The following is a 22,643-nucleotide window of genomic DNA, read 5'->3' on the forward strand; positions in this document are numbered from 1 at the left end:
AAATGAGAATGACTGCTAGCTCTTTGTTTAAGGCCGAACCAGCCGCACGTAATTTTCAATGACAGTGCCAAGCAGCAGCAACGAGCGACATGATTTTCTGTCGTGGAATCCCATCCATTGCCCCGCTTGTCGCGTCGCGCTTTGCTAGAAAACTGTAAATGATGGCTTGTCACCCGGAAACCAGCATGATAATTGCAGGCAGCATGACTGTGCCCTTGGTCTTCCCTTCGGTTGCAATTTTCTCTTGATGTTTGTTATCCACGTGTTCTTTAAAGAATGAATGGTCTGACCACCTTTTTTTACATTTGAATCTCACGCGGAGAATGACAGCGGCCGTATTTAGTGGCAAATCTCGTCATTGAAGGTCCATTATGATGTTTCGAAGGGTAGCTTGTGACAAATATGGTCGCTCTATGCAATGTGAAATCGTCACGCGAAGTGCGTCATAGCCTTCTTAGCGTGTGCTTCTGGGTGTCCTGTCACGGCGAAACGGGAGACAACGGAAAAACAGAAAATCGTGAAACGCTTTTCTGGCTTCCTTATGCAACACAAGACAGTAATCAATGTGACATTTTGTCATCGACCAAATTTTAAACTTCTATTCACAATTTATGGGTATTCACGCTATAGTTTTCATTCAAGCAACAACGACACTTCGTCACCGACATGTGGTTGCAGTGGTCGCGACGGAGCAAGTTTATCGCTGCCGCTTGTCGCTGTAGCTAGAAAATCGCGAGCATGCGGTTGGGCTTCTTTCTAACCCCGTTCGCGATGAGAACCCGCTGAGCGTTAGAGCGGCCAACTTTGTTTTCATGGCAACCGTGCCCTTGGAATGAAAAAAAGAAAAAAATCCACCCGTATGTTCTCTGGGGGGGGGGGGGGGGAACTAGAATAAATCTGTCGAAGAGTGCTGGGGCTATCGATAGAATATTGCGTATTTGGGTATTGTTTGGGAATGACTTAATTTTTAAAGACAATAGTCTTTTTGGGGTACTTCAACTCAAAAAATTTTGCTCTGTCGCTCTGTCTATCTGTCTGTACAATTGTCTGTTTGTTCGTATTGATGCTTGAAACGGCATCAAGCGATATGCCAAACGGTCAACCCCATCCACAGCGCCCACAAGTATTGCTCAAGTTACAGCGTTCATACTTGTGGAGTTGTCAATTAAAGAGCAATTATTGCGCATATCTGAGCCACCATAAAACGAGTCAATATTTTGTATATGTGGCTTTATACTAGAGTAGGCACACATATGTAATTCTAAGGACCATAGCGTTTATCTCGCTGCGCTGACAGTGCAACGCGATGCTCAAAAAGGCAAGTGTTTCGAACATTTTGCTAAGATGACATGGTGGTGGCCCACACCCGTCGATTCGCGTTCTACACCTTATCGGCTCCGAGACCGGCGCGCATCTTTCACCGTGGGCACGCACGCCTTCCTTCGTTTTTGGAAGATAACTGCCAGATAGCGCTCGTATCTAACGTGCCTCGATGCGCCCGTGCACCTTCGCCGCACGGATCGAGACTCTCAAACGCAGCGCTTCTAAAATACAATTCACTGATTTTCTAGCGCAGAACATCAAATACACGTTTTGTTCACTCTCTTCACACTCAAGGCTATCGCCTTTCGATGACATTTGCAGGGAAACATGCAGACAAGGGGCTAATTTTTTCTTTCATCTTTATTATTCTTATTAATTGAATGAAGTAGAAGCATTCCCTTCAACGAGTTGTGCGATCGATGTTGAAATGTGTCCCACTACTGGTTAAGGTACAGCTGCTTTAATCGCAGCTACCGGAGTCGAGCGAATCGTCAAGTTTTTGACCGCTTTTTTGTGCATGCTTTGTGACAGGATGACAGCTGTCCGCGACGTCATAGTTCTCGCGCAGGAGCCCAAAGACTGCAATGTTGATTGGCGGGCTCGTGACCGCACACACTTCAGTTGCCAAGGACTCCATAGTCACCACAGTGTACATACGCTGGCCTCGAAGAATCAAGGCATTCCATCTACTGGAGAATACTTGGGAGGGTTGTGAGTGACTGAACGTGACCATGGAAATTTCTGTGGTTCCGATAACCGGGTACCTTAGGTACCTTGATAGATCCGCTCTAATAAATGTGCGCTGGATGCCTTGTCGAGAAGAATGCACAGGAGACGCCTTCGTGACATAAACTGAGGCCACACCTATCCTGTTTCCAGTAGGACTGCATTGTTCCAGCTCAGGGCGTATGGAGCAGATGCCACTAGAGGCGAGGTCGTCACTCGACTCGTGATACAAGGCTCGTCCACATTCACTGCTGCCCCGTACCGGAACGACAGGCCGGCACAGCTCATCGACATGATTGGGCATTCAACGACGTGCCTGGGCAGTCAATGATCAGTGATGAAGGAAAAAAAACATCTGCTTTCGGGATTGCCTCAAAAGACTACAAAGGCTCTCCTCGCAGCCTCGGAATTGTAATTTTTAGGTGGTCACGTTATAAGAAGCGGACAATGGAGGTGCCGAGCGCACCCTCTTGTTGAACTCGTTTGCTGTATCGCCTAAGGAGAGTTCAATAATTGATTTACTGTTCAGCTACTCCGCAGTGCATGGTTGCTAGTGGCATCTCAAAAACAGGCGTGTAACTGTGCTGCCTAAAGGTAGCGTATACAGTACTTCTAGAGATATGCGTCCAATCAGCGGCCCTCTTCTGGCAGTCACACCGGTTGTTCTGATTACTGCAGCTACTCTAAGAGTTGGTTTAATAATTGATGCTGGATGTTCGTCATTCAAATAAATATTGACCACCAAGCGTAAACGCAGGGGCACCTACGTTAAACAGTGCTGCAGTTGCCAAACACGAATACAAGTTGCGTGTCTCATTTTTCAATTTCATGTTACACCGATTCCTGTGACTGAGAGAGCAACTGCTTTTTTTCACTGTATCCGGAATAAGAGGAAATCCATGATCCCCGCATTGCCCCAGTGTTTGCACTGCGCTTATGATCAGCTTACCCAGGATCAAGTGACGAGTTCATCCAACGTCATCTCGAAACAGGTCATGTTATTGTCACAACTTTCGGCGATAGGTGACGTGTGATGAAGTCATCATGTCATGCCGGTTTTTGCGTCACTCGTCTTAAAACAAACGGTGAATGATCAAGTCAAGGAGATAATCTAAGGTTTTCATCTTACAAACTCCATCCTGGAAATATGGAATTGTCATTGCTCATTGTGTAGAGTTTGGACGACGCTATAGCGCATTCTCGGGCATTGTGCCAAGCTTTAAAACGCTCATCGACATCTTTTTGTACACCAGCTGTGTGCCGATTGTATGTGATATCTGTGTCATTTACTTGCCCTTTTGGGCCTTATTCACGATACTTTGACACCTGAAAGATAGCTTATAATTTGTCACAACGTCGCCAGATGTGATCAACGATAGACGTCAGTTCTACCGAAAACAGAGGTGTGCTCAATTCATAAGAAAATTCGCTGACGTATTTCTAGAGTCGAGCAACGCGGGACCATGGGCACTGACGTCATAACACTCGTAGAGTGTTCATTGATCAAGAAAATTTATTATTAAAGTTTTGTTTGTAATTTGATGAAAGGAAAAAATGATTCACCTAGCCGAAGTTACTTTGTGTAGAAGAATCATCTTTTTTAATGTGAAGTATAGGGTACTTTAGACGAGACTGCTGTGAGATACCAGAATTTAAAAAGTTCTGAAACGCTTTTTCAGGTAACAACAAAATATATTCACTGGAAAAGATTATTGCGTCACGAATGGAACGCAGCAAAAAGTTTAAGAATCCGTTCAGTGTAACTGGAGATACAAAGGTTTGTCGCATGCTGCAATTGCATTTTCTCTTCTTTCGTCCCGGGGTCCCCACGCAGCGTGCTGAAAGTATCCAGGCAGAGTAAGCTTCACCACTGGGGCGACGCGTCACAGCCCCTCGAAGCCCGCCTGTACCTGTTTAGCTACCGGTGGGTGGCCGTCCGGCACAGGGGATCGAACACCGCTCCTCCCGTAGCTGAAGCGGACGTGTACGTGCAATGCCACAACTACGCTAGCGTCCAGCACCTCCACCAAGAAGCCCGGCCGTGGTGGTTTAGTGGCTAAGGTACTCGGCTGCTGACCTGCAGGTCGCGGGTTCGAATCCCGGCTGCGGCGGCTGCATTTCCGATGGAGGCAAAAATGTTGTAGGCCCGTGTGCTCAGATTTGGGTGCGCGTTAAAGAACCCCAGGTGGTCGAAATTTCCGGAGCCCTCCAGTACGGCGTCTCTCATAATCATATGGTGGTTTTGGGACGTTAAACCTCACATATCAATCAATCAAGCTTCTTTCGTCCCAACGAAAGCACTACAAGCTAAGCGGGGTGGGATGGCAGGGCCACAGTAAAACGTCGCACGCGCGTCGTGGCCTTGAGCACTTGTTTCTTTTAGGGGCGAAACTCCTTATAGCGGCACCCGTTCGTCTCCCGTAGTATGTAACAAGTATAACATTTTGACCTTCAAGGTGGTGCCGGTGAGAGACTTCTTCTGTGCGTTGTTGAACAATAGAAAATAGTGCTCAATGTACACGTCAATGGCTGCTAATGGGGAATGAGAGACAGGAGCATTCGGCTTTCAGTTAACGCGCAGGCTGCGATCACCATTAGCAGCCATTGGCAGTCACTGCAAAATCGTGCCGCTCGCTTCATATTTTCAGATTATTCACGTCATTCCAGCGTCACAGCCCTAAAACGCCGAGCAGAGCTACCCGAACTATTCCATCGTCGCAAACTTGCACGCCTATCACTTTTCCATAAACTTTATCACCACGTGTCACTTCACAGCGATTTCTTCGAGCCACCTGCCGTTATTTTTCCTCGCCGCGATCACCCCTACAAAGTTAAACGCTTAAACTGTAAGTCATCTGCTTTTTCCAAGTCATTCATTCCGCGTACCACAATCGATTGGAATAATCTACCATCACACATTGCCTTAGAAAAAAATGCCACGAAATTTCAAGAACTAATTCAAAATACTGACATCATCCAACTTTTGCTCTTTTACTTGTTTTTCCCTCTTTTCTATAACGTGCAGAGCACACGTGTAGTATTTTTACCTTGATTCAGCTTATTTGAGGTGTGATGAGTGAGTGTATATTTTTTTTTCGTTTTTGAGTGTACGCTTTTTTTTTTCAAGTGTATTGATTATTTTTTCTTGCATTTTCATAGGTTGTTCTCTGTGTACTTATCTGTATTCCAATGATTTGTTGCCTATTCTTTTCTCTATTTTTGCTGTCTTTACCAATTACTTGTTATAACATATATATCAACCTTAGTCTGTATTTAATTTGAATTTTTGACCTTTTTTGTTTTTGACGTTTATTGTTTGTAATTTTGCTCATGTAACCCCCCTATGTAATACCCTCTCACGAGGGCCTTTAGGGGTATTATGAATAAATAAATAAATAAATAATAACACCTATTTTCTGTCTATCGAAATCATTCGTGTCGAATGACTTTGAAGCGTCGAACTTAAGTATACAGTGAATAATTCCAGAAATGCCTTAACAAATATCAATAAATCACTAAATCAATAAAATCAATAAATCTGCTCTTCATTTCAGACAAGCGCATGTCTCGGATACAAGGGCTAAACGCAGATGTACGCTTCCTGACGGGACCCCAGCACCCTGATGCACCCACTCAGAGCATGAACAATGAGATACAACATCTGAAACGGGGTGTTGAACAAAAAGGAGTCGACTCGGCGAACGAGAGATTTATTTAGTGCAAGGGCTAACTTGCTTGATCCTTTTTTGTGGCTCTCACTCACTAAAGGGATTATGCAAGAAGCTGGTGGTTAATGTAATAGGAAATATGATTACTTTGTTTTTACTTGGTGGGATTAATTTGGCACAATGTGAAAAAAGGGTGAAAGAAGAGAAAGAATAGATGTTGAATAACTGAGGTGTAATTCTTATATGAAGTTCTTCCGAAGGTTAAGGCATAAAAGTATATTAGTTCAATAATAAATGTTAGATTGGCCAGTAAATCTGGTGAGCTGATCAATGACTCAGCAAGGTGATCTTATAGTGTTACATAGAAATTCGCCGAGAGCCCCACAGATGTTCCTGTCGCTGAGTCCTAATGAAGCAGCCCCGAAGGACAAAACATTAGGAGTTACAAGTGATATTCCTAGCTTTTTAAATGAAATTTATATAGAACATTTCTTTGATTTTTAAAACGGTAACTTGTGAGAAGAAAGTGGTCGATATTTTCAGCTTCATTACAACTTGAGCACAGAGGGGTGGGCACCAGAGCAGACCGGTTTGAGTAGAAAATAAGGGGAGGTACACGTCAACGCAATTTTGTTATGAGGACTTACAATTTACGCGTGGGACACCGCTTATTATTTGACGCGAAGTGCAGGTGTGAGAAATCTGGATTCGGTATCGTACTTTTTATGAGTCAAGGGAGAGTTTTCTGAACCTTGCTGCTGTTACATAAGCTGTAAGAGGCATGATTGGCACAATCGGAAGACCAAGGAATGCTCGCGCGAGTGAGTCAGCCATCTCTTTTATAAGTATACTAAAGTGGACTGGCACTCCAATCATTCGTACTAGACGAATGTTTGCTGGGATTATTGGTTCAAAAGTTTCTAGTACTGCAGATGCCGACGACGATGATAAAAATAAACATATGGTATACAAGTCAGTCACTATCACAGCTGTCGAATGAGTCGCGGGAGGTTTACGAAGAGCTAGTATAATGGCCGTTAAGTCCGCTTCAAGCGTTCGTGCATAATCTGGGAGGCGTAAGGAAAAAGACCAGAATAATGAGAGAGAAAAAATACCCACACCGGCTTTCTCGCCACTCCGTTGCATCCATTGCAATTACTATATTAGTACCTAATTGAGACAGGTGTTCTTCTATTAAGCCAATCAAATATTTAAAGGGCAAGTGTTTAGCATTTGTTGGTAAGGTATTGTCAAATTTTCTTTCTGTGCAGGTGCTATTACAGCAACGTCCACATGCCTCGACAGCCCACAAGGCAGTGAAAGCCCTGCTGTGTTTCCTGAGAAAGACACGCTTGTGTGAACGCCTCTAACATGCGGTAGAGTTATACACTCTGCAGTGAAATCGCTGTCAGTCTCTCCCCCACCCTTTTTCCCCCTCTTCCCTCTTTCTCGTCTTTCTGGTCCTCTTCCTTAATCCCCCAGTGTAGGGTAGCCAATAGCGGACAGGCTGCCATTGGAACCTGAACTTGGCAACGTTTAACACTAGAACCTTATCTAGTGAGGGAAGTCTAGCTGTACTATTCGAGGAACTAGAGAGTGTTAAATGGGATATAATAGGCCTTAGTGAGGTCAGGAGGACAGATGATGCCTATACGGTGCTACAGAATGGGCACGTCCTTTGCTACAGGAGCTTGGCAGACAGAAGAGAACTGGGAGTGGGGTTCCTATTTCACAGAAACATAGCTGGCAACATAGAGGAATACTATAGCAATAATGAAAGCGTGGTAGGTATCGTAATTAAACTGAATAAAAGATACAAGATGAAGGTAGTACATGCTTACGCGCCTACATCCAGCCATGATGACGCTTCAGTTGAAAGCTTCTATGAAGACGTGGAATCGGCAATGAGTAAGGTAAAAACACAGTATACTATAGTGATGGGCGACTTTAATGCAAAGGTAGGGAAGAAGCAGGCTGGAGACCAGGCAGTAGGAGGTTATAACATCGGTACTAGAAACGCCAGAGGAGAGCTACTAGTAGAATTCGCAGAACGCAATAATTTACGGATTTTGAATACCTTCTACCGAAAACGAGAAAACCGCAAGTGTACATGGAGGAGCCCTAATGGCGAAAATAAGAACAAAATAGACTTTATAATGAGTGCACACCCTGGAATCGTGCAGGATGTGGAAGTGATTGGCAAGGTACGATGCAGTGACCATAGAATGGCACGGTCTCGAATTCGCCTAGACTTGAAGAAGGAACGACAGAAACTGATACGCAAGAAGCCAATCAATCAGCTAGCACTGAGAGGGAAAGTACAGGAATTCAGAGTGTCGCTGCAGAACAGGTACTCGGCTCTTAGTGAGGAAACCAACTTTAGCGTAGATACAATGAATGATAATCTGACGAGTATCATTACGGAGTGTGCAGTGGAAGTTGGAGGCAGGGTAGTAAGACAGGACACTGGCAAGCTTTCCCAGGGAACGAAGAACCTAATTAAGAAGCGTCAAATTATGAAAGTGTCAAGTACAACAGACAAAATAGAACTGGCAGAGCTTTCAAAGTTTATTAATAGACGTAAGGTATGCGATGTAAGAAGGTATAACATGGAGAGAATCGAACACGCTCTGAAAAACGGAGAAAGCGTCAAAGCAGTGAAGAGGAAACTTGGGATAGGCAAAAGTCGGATGTATGCACTAAGGGACAAAGAAGGCAAAATAACTACCAATATGGATAGGATAGTTAAAATAGCGGAGGAGTTTTACAGAGATCTGTACAGTAGCCGAGACAACCACGACCTTAATACTATAAGAACTAGCAGTAACCCAGATTACACCCCACCAGTAATGATAGAAGAAGTCAGAAAAGCTTTGGAGAGCATGCAAAGAGGCAAAGCTGCTGGTGAGGATCAGGTAACATCAGATCTGCTGAAAGATGGAGGACAGATTGTGTTAGAAAAACTAGCCACCCTGTTTACGAGGTGTCTCCTGACGGGAAGAGTACCAGAGTCTTGGAAGAACGCTAACATCATCTTAATACATAAGAAAGGAGATGACAAGGACTTGAAGAATTACAGGCCGATCAGCTTGCTCTCTGTAGTATACAAGCTATTTACAAAGGTAATTGCTAACAGAATAAAGAAAACATTAGAATTCAATCAACCAAAGGAACAAGCAGGATTTCGAACAGGCTACTCAACAATTGACCACATTCATACTATCAATCAGGTAATAGAGAAATGCTCAGAGTATAACCAACCACTATACATAGCCTTCATAGATTACGAGAAGGCGTTTGATTCAGTAGAAGTATCAGCCGTCATGCAAACACTGCGGAATCAGGGCGTAGATGAAGTATATATAAACATTCTGGAAGAAATTTACAGGGGATCAACTGCTACCAGAGTGCTTCATAAAGAAAGCAACAGAATACCAATCAAGAAGGGTGTAAGGCAGGGGGACACAATTTCCCCAATGCTATTTACCGCGTGCTTACAGGAGGTTTTCAGAAGCCTAGAATGGGAACAGTTAGGGATAAGAGTCAATGGAGAATACCTTAGTAACCTGCGCTTCGCCGATGACATTGCATTGCTGAGTAACTCAGTGGACGAATTGCAACTCATGATTACGGAGTTAGACAAGGAGAGCAGAAAGGTGGGTCTTAAAATTAATCTGCAGAAAACGAAAGTAATGTACAACAACCTCGGCAAGGAGCAGCGCTTCGAGATAGGTAATAGTGCACTTGAAGTTGTAAAAGACTATGTCTACTCAGGGCAGGTAATAACCGCAGAGCCGAACCACGAGATTGAAGTAACTAGAGGAATAAGAATGGGGTGGAGCACATTCGGCAAGCACTCCCAAATTATGACAGGTAGATTGCCACTATTCCTCAAGAGGAAGGTATATAACAGCTGTATCTGGCCGGTACTTAGCTACAGAGCAGAAACCTGGAGACTTACAAAGAGGGTTCAGCTTAAATTGAGGACGACGCAGTGAGCAATGGAAAGAACAATGGTAGGTGTAACCTTAAGAGACGAGAAGAGAGCAGAATGGATTAGGGAACAAACGGGGGTTAATGATATCATAGCTGAAATCAAGAAGAAGAAATGGACATCGGCAGGGCATGTAGCACGTAGACAGGATAGCCGCTGGTCTTTAAGGGTAACTGACTGGATTCTTAGAGAAGGGAAGCGGGTTAGGGGGAGACAGAAGATTAGGTGGGCAGATGAGATTAAGAAGTTTGCGGGTATAAATTGGCAGCAGCAAGCACAGGACCAGGTTAACTGGCGGAACATGGGAGAGGCCTTTGTCCTGCAGTGGACGTAGTCAGGCTGATGATGATGATGATGATGATGATGTAGGGTAGCCAACCGGATGTCTTTCTGGTTAACCTCCCTGCCTTCTCCCTTTTGTTGCTTCCTCCTCCTTGTTTGCACTTGGCTGATTGGTTTGTCAGATGGTATGATTTCGCATATATTAGCATTTAATGCACGTAGAAGTGTTTGAACAAATAGCACTTGGGGTTTATATACACCGGGCTCAGCAAAAAATGTGAACTGTGGCCTTCTTAAAGTGAATTCAGAAAATTTTAAATAGGTTTTAACTCTTAGAATGCAAGAGTGGGTATCCGACTGCATGCAAGAGTGGGTATCCGAGCTTCTTGATACAAAACATTGTTGGCTGTGAATTTAGGACACCTAAACAACATTGAAGAGCTTCGCGCTCTAATAGAACCAAGGGGTTTATTTTGTATGCTCGACCGCATGAAAATAGTACACATCTGAATTCAAGAATCGGACGAACGTACATGCGATAATTCATGATCAGCGTATCTCTGCGAAGACCGGAACAGAGCCGGCCGAGCCTACCTATCATTCCAACAGCGTGTGTAGCCTTAATTTTAATATGTTCGATGTGATCACGCCAGTTAAGTTTTTGATCGTACAATACACCCAGCTATTTAATACAGTTAACCTAAAAATAATTTTTTTGATGGTACTGAAGAGAAATATTAACTGGTACGTCCAATAGAAAAACTACTACAACACTTTTAGTTACGTTTAGTTTCATATGATTTTTCTGAAACCAAGGTTCCAATGCTGCCAAATAAAACTGTAACGTTGAATGTAGTGAATGAATATCACAGTCAGATGCAAAAAACGCAATATCATCTGCATATACATATACTTGTACCTTATCACTCAGTGGCATTGAAGTTAACAAAACATTACAATGCATGGGTGATAGAACAGAGCTTTGAGGGCTAACTAAATGCAAGCTTGCGATCGCAGCGCTTCTTCTCTATTCTGCACTCGAGCTCCGTGTCCACTGCTATCCTTACAATCACCCCCGGGCGGCGAGGACAGGTGTAAACAGAAGGGTCATGGTACGGCTTGAGCCGAGACACGTGTACGATTTCTTGTCCTCGATGTCGCTTGTCCGGAGATGCGTTTAGCGGCTCGATGAGGTAGTTGACAGGGCATGTTTCGCGTACTACCCAATAGGGACCATGGCACCTGGACGAAAGCTTACGGGAAGGTTCCGGAGGAATAGCAGGAATTCATAGCCACACCAATGAGTTAGGAGCAATGTTCATAGGTTGACGCGTCGTGGCGATGTTTTTGGAGCGTCTGGTCGTGTGAAGTCAACGCCCAAGCAAGGTTCCGACATTCTTCAGCATGTGCTGCTGCTCGTGAAACGGTCGTCAACTCTGAAGGGTCCAGTCAATAAGGAAGAACAGTATCCATTGTTGATGATGGTTCGCGTCCATAAAGAAGAAAGAAAGGCGAAGATCCAGTGGTGCTTTGCATTGCAGTGTTGTAGGCGTTTGCCACAAAAGGCAGTATGCTATCCCAATTTCACTGGTCGAATCAAAAGTGCATGACCAGCATATCACCAAGTGTACGATTAAAATGGTATGTCATCGCATCATATCGCGGGTAATAGGGTGTGGTAGTGCGGTGTATGATGCGACACTCGCCGGACAACGCTTTGATGGCGTCGGAGAGAAAAACGAAGCCGCGGTCGCTTCGTAATTCCTGAGGTGTTCCATGCCTTAAAACCAGGTTTTGCAGTATAAAACATGCAACATCTTTTGCGGTAACAGAAAGCGACGCAGTTGTTTCAGCGTACCGCGTTAGGTGGTCGATAGCGACACTGACCCAGCGGTAGCTACTCGGTGTATGGGAAAGTGAACCTTAAAGATCTATTCTGACAAAATTGAAAGCTCGTGTTGGACATGGAAACACCTGCAAAGGACCTGTGGTATGTTGAGCGGGCACTTTGCGTCGCTGGAACGTAAGGCAAGACCTTACGTAACGGCGAACGAAACGGTACATACCGCGCCCGTAGTATCGCAGCTGCAAGCGGGTGCATGTGTTTAACACACCGGCGTGGCCACATTGCGGATCATCGTGGAACATGGCGCAGATGTCAAAGCGGAGATGTCGGAAAATGACAAGCAACCACTAATGGCCGATCAAGCTGTAGTTTCGGCGGTAAAGCAGGTTATCCTGAATAGTGAAGTGTTGTGCTTGGCGGCGAAGCGTCCTGGAAACTGAAGTGGGTGTCCGGTTTGAGAGAATGTCCAAAATGAAAGAAATCCAAGCGTCCTTGCGTTGCTCAGAAAGCATGTCCAAAATGCTGATGGCCAAGGCAGCACTGGTGTAGATAGGCGAGCAGAGAGGCTCTGAAACCAACGGCGAGCGTGACAGGCCATCGGCGTCGGAATGATTCCGGCCAGAACAGTAGATAACACGGATATCGAATTGGCATTTCTTCAAGTTAAGTTGAAGTCCCGCCGTGGAAAGGCACGTAAGAATTTCTTCGAAGTGGCTGAAGTAGGCACCAAAGTTGCTTGAAGACACCACAATATCTTACAAATAACAGAGACACGTTTTCGATTTCAGACTTCGCAGAATGGTATCCATCATCCTTTCGAAAGTGGCAGGCGCATTGCAGAGGCCAAAGGGCATAACGGTGAATTCATATAGTCCATCCAGTGTTAGAGAGACTGTATTTGGGCAGTCACCCTCTACTACGGGCACCTGACGGAGCGTGCCCCGCCGTGGTGGTCTAGTGGCTAAGGTACTTGGCTGCTGACCCGCAGGTCGCGGGTTGGATTCCCGGCTGCGGCGGCTGCATTTCCGATGGAGGCGGAAATGTTGTAGGCCCGTGTACTCAGACTTGGGTGCACGTGAAAGAACCCCCGTGGTCGAAATTTCCGGAGCCCTCCACTACGGCGTCTCTCATGATCAAGTGGTGGTTTTGGGACGTTAAACCCCACAAATCAATCAATCAACCTGACGGAGCGTAAATATAACGAAGAAAAAAACTCTTGTCTTTGTAGGCAGTCCAAAGCATCATCGATGCGAGGCAGAGGGTGTACGTCTTTGCGCGTTATCTTCTTGAGTGGGCAATAGTCAGCGCAGAACCAGATTGATCTGTCTTTTTTCTTGACGAGAACAACCGCTAAAGCTCAGGGACGGTTGGAGAGCTCGATGATGCTATGTTTCAACATGCCATCCACTTGTTCGTCGATGACACGGCGTCCAGTAGATAACACACGGTACGGACGCTGTCTTAGCGGGGCTTGTTGACCAGTGTCAATACGGTGGACGACCGCGGAGGTTCGGCCTAAACCTGACTGGTTACGATCGAATGGAAAGCGAAAACATAGTAGAAGATTAATGATCTCTTGGCGTTGAGTTGGTGCGACCTCAGAGTCGATGACATCCGAGAAGACGTCTAGAACATCATTAGGCGCGTTGAAAGGAATGACAGCTCAAATTGGGAGTGAAACCGTAGAATAGGGTATAGTGGCTGGAAGAACGCACTCGTAAAGTTCGGAGCTTCCCAGGCATTCTCCACGTAGTAGGGATGATGGGCTGTCTGAAGAGTTGCACACATAAATGGCAGCGTGACCGTTGCGCAAAATGATGACGGCAAACGGAAGCATGAAATGTAGGCGGCAGGAAGATGTTACCGATGGCATAAATAACACAAGTGATTTTGAAGGAGAGGCATATGACACCGGGACAACAACAGCTGAAAAAGGAGCAATGTCAACGTCAGAAGCAGCAAACACTCTACACGAAGCGCCATTGTCAGGTTCATAGCACGGCACAGATAACGCGAGTTCGGAACGAGAACAGTTGACCAAAGCAGAATTTGATGGAAGTCCCACCCAAGGATAACTTCATGCGAAGAACAGAACAAAACTACAAGTGAGACGACGTACTATCGGTGTCCAATGAAACCCGAACAGCGGAGCACGTGTTTCAAGCATTAGAAACAGTATAGTTTTGGCCGTCCAGTCATCTCCATTGACAGGCATGAACACTCGGTTTGGCAGCACTGAACGATTCACCTAGAGTGCGTTATCTCCATTTCTGCTATAGTTTTCGTATAGTGACAATGCTGGAAATCGTGGGCGTGCCAAGCGCTTGTAATCGTATCACTCGCAATTCCTTGCTTTTACTTCAGCGTCAAAGCGGAATCGATATCCTGGCACGATAAAACAAAAATATATATATAATTGGTTTGCAGTTGGTTTTCAAACAACTATCTTATCTCGTTCGCCAGGGCTGCTTCCCCTATACACCCTTCTTTCAGGGAACCACCCGAAAAGTCTTCATTTTAACTGCAAATGCCCAGTGTTTTTTCGGAAGAGCGCGCGAAAACTGTTTCGCTTTACCAGCACGAAGTGAAACAACATGAAATTGCCAGCGTTATGAACTGACCTTTGCCTGCTATAAATGGAATTTTGCAGGCATTTCGGTATGATTGATTCCGTGATGACAATCCGTGCTACAATACTCGCCTTCGGCTCCAGCAGTTTAAACTCTGTATTTTTTAAATGTTGTTCTTTTCAGATACCATACCTAGAACACAAGCAGAAATATTGCACTATAGAGGGATCGTGCAGTGCTTCCACACCGGATGTGGGGGCCTGTCTGTGCCAATGACTGGTGGACGGTGCGCACTATGCCATTGATAAGGCTTGTGACACGCGCTCCGCTGTTCGCGTTTGATTTGATGCCGATAGTACATCGCACCTTGATTGACGACGCGTGCAGAGCACAAAGCTGAAGGCTGAACATGGTGGGAAGTCGCCGTCTGCGAAGATAGGTCGGTAAGTTGAGTGGTCACTTTCGTCAAGTTTCGGCACAGTTTCTCGCTAATTACAGATACGACAGCTCCAGTCTCAACAAGTCCGCGCATATTGATTCCATCAATATAGAGTTCGATTTCCTTCAGGGGACAGCAGGTAGGTCTTAAAATTTTCGCTACCAACAATGTTCTTGTCTCCAGAACTGTGCCCGTCAGTATTCCACTTGCTGTGGGCTGTTGTGACGTAACATTAGAGAAATTGATCGGCGTTGAGGAGAAGGCGAACGGCTTGAGCCCTATGGTCGGTGACCGGGACGTACGTGTGGAGGTGGATCGGCTGGAATGGGATATCGTGGCTGAAATAGCATGTAGTGTGAGGCCTTTGCTATGTCACGAGAAGCGAAGCTGCGATGGCGGCAGTGACGAGGAATGTGGCCTGGTTTGCCACATGAAAAGCATAATGGCCGATTATCTGGAGTGCACCATTGGCTGACGGTAGGGGCACTGTTCGCTGAATAAGGTACCGTCAATGGCCGTGCAGAGGGCGGCGTGATATAAACGTTCTGAGTTGTTTCGTATACAGCCGAAGACGGGACGGTCAACGGGCGGGCAGGTGGCGTCGACGAATAAACGTTGCGAGTAGCTTCATGGATAGCCGGAGACGATGGAGCACCTGGCCGAGCAACAAAGGCTGCATACGTTAGTGGTACGGTAACAGATGGAGCCTGAGCTCTGCGGCAATGCTTCGACAATTTGCGATTCAATGACCTGGCGAAGCGCTGGCGACAAGGGTGCCATCGGCTCGGTAGTTCTTGTGATTATAGATGGCTGCCGCGCGACCTCCTCGCGTATGAATTGCTTTATATCAAAGCACAGTGGTCGGTGGTGCAATGGCGACAGTTGAGGCATGAGAGGTCCGCAGTGTCTTGAGCAGGCACAACGTGTGGAAGCGCGCTGCCTATGCAGCTCATCATAGCTTTGGCAGAGCTGAATCACCTCGGCAACCGTCTGGGGAATCTTCGCAGAAAGCATTTGGAATGCATCGTCGTCGATTCCTTTCACGATGTTCTTGATCTTGCCAACCTCATCCAGAGTCGAGTTTACGAGCTTGCATAGGAAGAGCACATCTTCGATGGAGTTCGTGAAAGTCTCATCTGTTCTCTGTACTCTGCCACGCAAGTGCTGTTCAGCATGAAGGAGGTGGACAGCAGGATGGTCATAGACTTCCGAGAGGGTTTTTGCCGATTCCGACCAGGTACTTTAGGGGCGAAGCTCTTTAAAGCGGCACCCGTTCGTCTTCGTTGTAGTAGTAGTAGTAATCGCAGTGTGTAAGCAGTCTTAGATTTTGACCTCGAAGGTGGTGCCGATGGGAGATTTCTTCTGTGTGTTGTTGAACAATAAAAAAATATCGCAGCATGCGCATTAACAAAAAGCCGAATTCTCCTGTCTCTCATTACCCCTTAGAAACCATTGACATGTACATCGAGCACTATCTGACAAGAAAGGGTTGCTACGTTATACTTGCTGGGTGTAACCTCCTTGGTTTTAGAAAGGTTTAATGAGCGTTGGGCCGCAGTGCCATGAATATAGTGAACTAGTATAAACCAAAAACTCGAGGTGGTTAAAGGTGGGAAGTAGACAGGAAGCGTAAGCCGTAAAAAAGTATGCGTGTACCTCCTCTCGTTCAGTCCTTGAAATGTACACTGGATGACGGGGCTTCTATATGAGGAATAAATGATGAAAAGATGTGAGATGGTAGTACTTGGAGTGTTGAATAGGTGGACGAACGGACACACAGACAGATGCATAGATGGACGCACGGATGGCTGCACGAACGGACGGACGCATGAACGGACGCAGGATCGGATGCATGGATGAACGCAGGGACCAACGCACGAACAGACGCACGAACAGACGCACGAACAGACGCACGCACGGATGGGCGGTTGGACACACGGGCGGCCGCGCGGACGCCTGCATGGACGGGCGGAATCAAGAATGGATGGACAGACGGATGCTTCGCCCCAGTCCCAATCATTGACTCCGTGAATATGCGGGCATTTTTTTTATTGTTTAACGACGTACACAAGAAATCTCCCACCAGCCCCACCTTGGAGTTCAAAATGTAAGACTGCTTACACACTACGACTACTACTACTACTACTACGAGGGACGAACGGGTGCCGCTATAAGGAGCTTCGCCCCTGAAATCTGACATAGGCAGCGCTGCCCCCTCGACGTATGCAAATAATACATTTCAGGATTTCAGCAGGAACCGAACCCAAGCATTCTGCATGTCAACGAATCGTTTGGGCACAAAGCCATGCCAGGTCTCGTAATTACTTTTCAAGTAGACGCTAATCTTTGTGAAACGTCAATAGTGGTTACCTAATTTTACAAACATTACATATGTACTTTTTAATACAGCCGTCACGTCAGGTTAACGTTCATTGTGGTTAATTGCCATGCGCTGAAGTTGATTTATATAGCAGTGTCCAGGGCCAGCATGTTCGCGAGCATCAGCGCTTCATATCAACTCCTGGTGTTGGTAATACACATGCTCCAGTTGGCATTGTTGCGCAAGTGCAAACAACTGGTTATATAAGTATCTGCATCTCTTCAACACATGTCTCTGCGCGGAGCAGTTGTACATATATTTAGCGTCATTTCATGACATGCCATTCAATAAAAAACTACAACACGGTCACCTTCCCTCCACATGATTCGCTGGTACGTGGGATTTGCCGAATTTTTCTCCAGTTTTCTTCTTCCGTCAACCACCGGAGGAAAGCGGTAAAAAACAAATGTAAATATTCTGGTACATTCCAGCTTGTGTGAATTCACCGGAACAGAGTGGGAGCCTCTTACCGCGATTCCTCCCAGCTGTGTATATTTTTGTTTACAGTGTGTACCAGAGTAATTGATGGCACCGCAGAATGCTGGCATTGTTTTCCTGTGGAGACTACATTTAGTCATTGCATTTGTGGAGTCAACGCTGCCAATGTCAAATTTTTTTAACGCTCTTGCACCTAAATTATCAATGTGTGCTCTCGACGTACCGATGTCTGCGCCCGCGGTACACACATACCACGACTATAGTGGTATACGGGTATGTGTCATGCGTGTCTTCACTGTTACAAGGGCTGTTTTAGACTTTATCAAAAGCACTGGACTAGATAATAGACTGCACGGTGCTATGCTAAGTGGCTACTGTACATACGCACAAGCTATTCCTTCCCCCTTCATCCTTCATCACCCTTTCCTTCCTACTTCTCTTATCCCCTGTGTAGAGTAGCAGGTTAGAGCGAACTGGCTAAGGCCGACCTCTCTGCCTTCTAATAAATTCTCACTCACACTCACTTCAGGAAGCATTTCACTACGTACATGACGGCATCTTCACGTTATTCATGTCATGACCAGTCGGGCCTATGCATCAAAGCCAACATTTCTATATTTTACAATTGAGTCACAACTGCGCATGCACCCGCTGAAGGGTCTAAGGAGCAGCCCTAGCACAAAATGCTCTGCTAGCTCGTGTACATTCTGCAGATGCCTGAAACTGCTTTGCTATGTGGGGTTCAACGTCCCAACACCACTATATGATTATGAGAGACGCCGTAGTGGAAGGCTCCGGAAATTTCGACCACCTGGGGTTCTTTAACGTGCACCCAAATCTGAGCACACGGGCCTACAACATTTCCGCCTCCATCGGAAATGCAGCCGCCGCAGCCGGGATGCGAACCCGCGACCTGCGGGTCAGCAGCCGAGTGCCTTGGCCACTAGACCACCGCGGCGGGGTATGAAACTGCTTTAAAAGTCGCTTGAACCGGTCAATTACTGACACATGTGGCGTAGGCTGCATAGCAAGCTTCAAATGACAGAGAAAACAGCTAGCAATCCCAGAGTACGCTAAACGTTAAAGTAAAATGCGTGGCTTTCCAAGGCAGTTTCTGAGTATTTCAAGAGCAGTCATTACGCAGGAGAAATATATTTTCGTTGTTTGCGTGTGTTTAAAATCTGCGTAACTTGAAGTTTATGTACAGCTTGTCCTCTACATAGAAATTGAACTCTGCAGGTTGTGATCTTACTGCTACTTTAAGAAAGCGCGTGGGTCCTTTAGCGTGACCAATGCAAAACACGTGCTATTATTGGTTTTATAACACCTGTCTGCGTCCAGTACTCCGGCCACTATACTGTGTTTTGAACCACAACCATTTTGTTCTCAAAGTACTCTAATAAGCTCACATCACAGAAAGAGTTGCACTGCATGTATCAATAATCAGCAACCAAAGTACATTTCAAAATCTCTGAAGCATGGCGATTTAACTAGTGTAAATGAAGAAACTACTTCATTCTTTACATTGAGTGATTTTGGAATACATTTAAGTGTAAATTGACAAGGTGCAAAAAGAGAAGACACCCCACCGTGGTGGTCTAGTAGCTGAGGTACTCGGCTGCTGACCCGCAGGTCGCGAAATCGATTGCCAGCTGCATTGGCTGCATTTTCAATAGAGGAGAAAATGCTGTAGGCCCAGGTGCTCAAAGATGGGTGCACATTAAAAAACCGCGGGTTGTCGAAATTTCCGGAGACCGCCACGGTATCTCTCATAATCATATGGTGGTTTTGGAACGTTAAAACCCGCTAATCAATCATCCATCAAGAAGAGAAGAGAATCGTGAGCGCTCGTGTTGTACTCCTCTCTTCTTGTGTCTTAGATTTTTGGGCTCAAATCTATTCCAGAGTGAATTTACCTGCCTGACGTGTGTTTTAGTGTGTAACCGTCTTTACTAGCGTACATCTATTTAAAGCCAACCGTACAGTGCACTCTGTGGTGTTGAGCTTCTTCTCTCATTCACCCGCGCTGTTTTTCAATGAATCCAAGACAACAAGCTCACGTTTTAACCTTTTATCCATAGCCATGCCTTTTTTACACCTCCCACCACCTCCCTGTATCCCATATGTAAAGGTATGTTTCAATGTTACTTAATGCAATTTCAAACAAATCTGAGGTATCTATACAGCTCTAGAACCTGAAATGAGACTACAACCAGAGAGGCTGCGTCAGTAAACTTTTTGTTGGAATAAAGTGTTATAATAAAGCTCTTATTAAAAATTGGCTTTTAATGCATCCATTGATGTTTTTTTTTCAATGTTTGTTGAGAGCTCTGATAAATCCTCACTTACTTACTGGCTGCCTTCCGTTCCTTCTGTTCAGGGACTTCAGCAAAGACACTCCATGCGGTGGGCATGATTTATGTTTATTCCTGCCAGAATGATGCAGTTTACTCGAGCTCGCCGAAGAGAATTTGCTCTTCTAAGAAAGGTTCACGCAGTATAATTCAACGAAAAAATTTTAATCAATTCTGCGCACAGCAGGAAGCAAAACACGGAGCAAAAAACAAGTTAATAAAATTACAAAAAAAACACGACCCCAGATGAGTCGTTCCATGTGAGGTTTCATTGTCAAAGCCACCCCGGGGAGAAAAACAAATGCAGCTGTGTTAGATTCCGTAAAATATCTGGGACGAGATGTGGGCTTGACTCTGCAATGTCTACTGCGTAAATACACACGCATATGCGCAAAGAAAGGCTTGCCACCAGGTGAAAGGTTGCTTGAAGGTACAGACAATACAAAATCAGTTATTTGGCATTGCTACTATTTTACGTGGGCAAAACGTTTTTGCTGATTTTGTAGGGCCATGGTCTGCTTCAGCTCATATTTTTTTGTCCCGATGAGGAACAGACAAACAAACAAGTGCTTATTCAACTAAAGGCATTGAGACCTGACACACTAGCCTTTCACACTCCAAACATTCAATTCAAACACAGTATTCCCGCAACCCACCAACTTCATCTACATAAACGCTTTTAGATTGCACAAACAGTGTGACAGAGGAGCGTGAAGGCTCGCTCTCTGGATTTCGTGCCGACTGGTCGTTCCCATGATCTCCGACGACAGCGCAGCTCTGGCCGACTGGCTCGCCCTACGCCATTTCCTGCCGCCGACAAGAGCTCACGCTGAGTGGTGCCCTGTCATCGCACTGTTACGACCGCGTCCATCTTTTCTATCGCCTCTTTACTTCCGTCGTTTTCTGTCAATCGCTGTTCCTTCGCCTCACTCTCTCCTTCCTCTCTCTATGTATTTACCTTTTAATCTTATCCTTTTCATTGCTCCTCACCCCCATTCCTTGTGAGCTACTGTTGAGGTGTCGCACTCTGGTGCAGACAGTTACGGGGCTCACTTTTCTCTAGCTTTCTCTTTAAGAATCACACAAAAAGTGTGAAGTATTCTTAAATAGATAAAATTGTCTAATTCCACGCTTGAAAATCTACTCATAAGCGCGTGCACACTCATCGGCGCTACACTCTTTGGGCGGGGGGCGAAGGCAAAATGTTGACGCGTTATAAACCGGCGTAAGGCAGGGCGCGTCTGCTAGATCAACCCGTTTCGCTAGTTTTGAAAGCGTGAATGGGCAGTTTTAAACGTCAGGATGATGATTTCGCGAGCACGCAGACTTGGGTGGCCACAAATATTATACGTAGATCAAAACGCTGAAATTGCCTGCAGCTTGCAGAAAAAGGGTTCACACACACACAAAAAAAAATTACTGACATGCGCCGGTCTTGACAGTATATGGCAGGACCGCGCCTAGCGTGGCAACACCGGTGTGACGGGACGAAATAAACGCCGGCAAGCACGCGCACCGCATCACGTCGAAATGTATTGGCGCCTTGACTGTAGCATGTAGTCATGTTCTCACATGACACGCATCGCATGAATATTGTGTTTCCACCTGTGACATACCTTCGTCATTCATTGACGTCACGTAATACAAAATTCAGTATATGTGAAGCACATCATGAGTGTGGCATGTTGTCATGTTGTTACATGACACACATGTCGTGATTATCATGTTTGGATGTGTAATTTAGCTATGTCGTCCGTTCTCATTGCGTAATACCGAGTTTGGTACATGTGAAGCTAGCGAAACGACCACGAGGGCATCATGAGCTAACAAGTAGTCATTTTGTTACATAACACGTGCTTCATGTTCATTATGTTTGCACCAGTATCATACCTTCGTCTTCCATTCACGTACCGTAATATAGAATTGGGTATAGGTAAAGCTAGCGAAACAGCCGCCAGCGCATCATCAGCGTGGTATGTAGTCATGTTGCTACATGACACGCATCTCATGGTTATCATGTTTGCACCAGTATCATACCTTCGTCATCAATTCACGTACCGTAATACCAAATTTGGTATATGTGACGCTAGTGAAACGGCCGTGAGCGCATAATGACCGTAGCACGTAGTCATGTTATACGACACGCGTGTCATGACTTTCATGTTAGAGTCTGTCGCTTGTGTTCGCAATGCAATCATGCCACACCATACCGGTTTTGCAACACGTCATGTGAACGAAACCACCACAAGAACTGCAGGACCATGAAATGTAAATCATGACATTCATGACCAACATGTCATAATTTTCATGTTATGACTAGTCAAACGTGCTCTTCATACAGTCTTGTTATATCATATTAGGTCTGGTATTGGTACCATTATCGAAACGGCTAGGAGAGGTAAAAGTTGTAGACGGCTAGATAGATAGATAGATAGATAGATAGATAGATAGATAGATAGATAGATAGAGAGAGAGAGAGAGAGAGAGAGAGAGAGAGAGATAGATAGATAGATAGATAGATAGATAGATAGATAGATAGATAGATAGATAGATAGATAGATAGATAGATATGCTCAAAGTCGCCAAAGTTCGCTAAGAAATGCTTTGCATTTAAAAAATAATC

The sequence above is a fragment of the Rhipicephalus microplus genome, chromosome 8 (genome assembly GCF_043290135.1).
Source record: "Rhipicephalus microplus isolate Deutch F79 chromosome 8, USDA_Rmic, whole genome shotgun sequence".
Classification (NCBI taxonomy): Eukaryota; Metazoa; Arthropoda; class Arachnida; order Ixodida; family Ixodidae; genus Rhipicephalus; species Rhipicephalus microplus.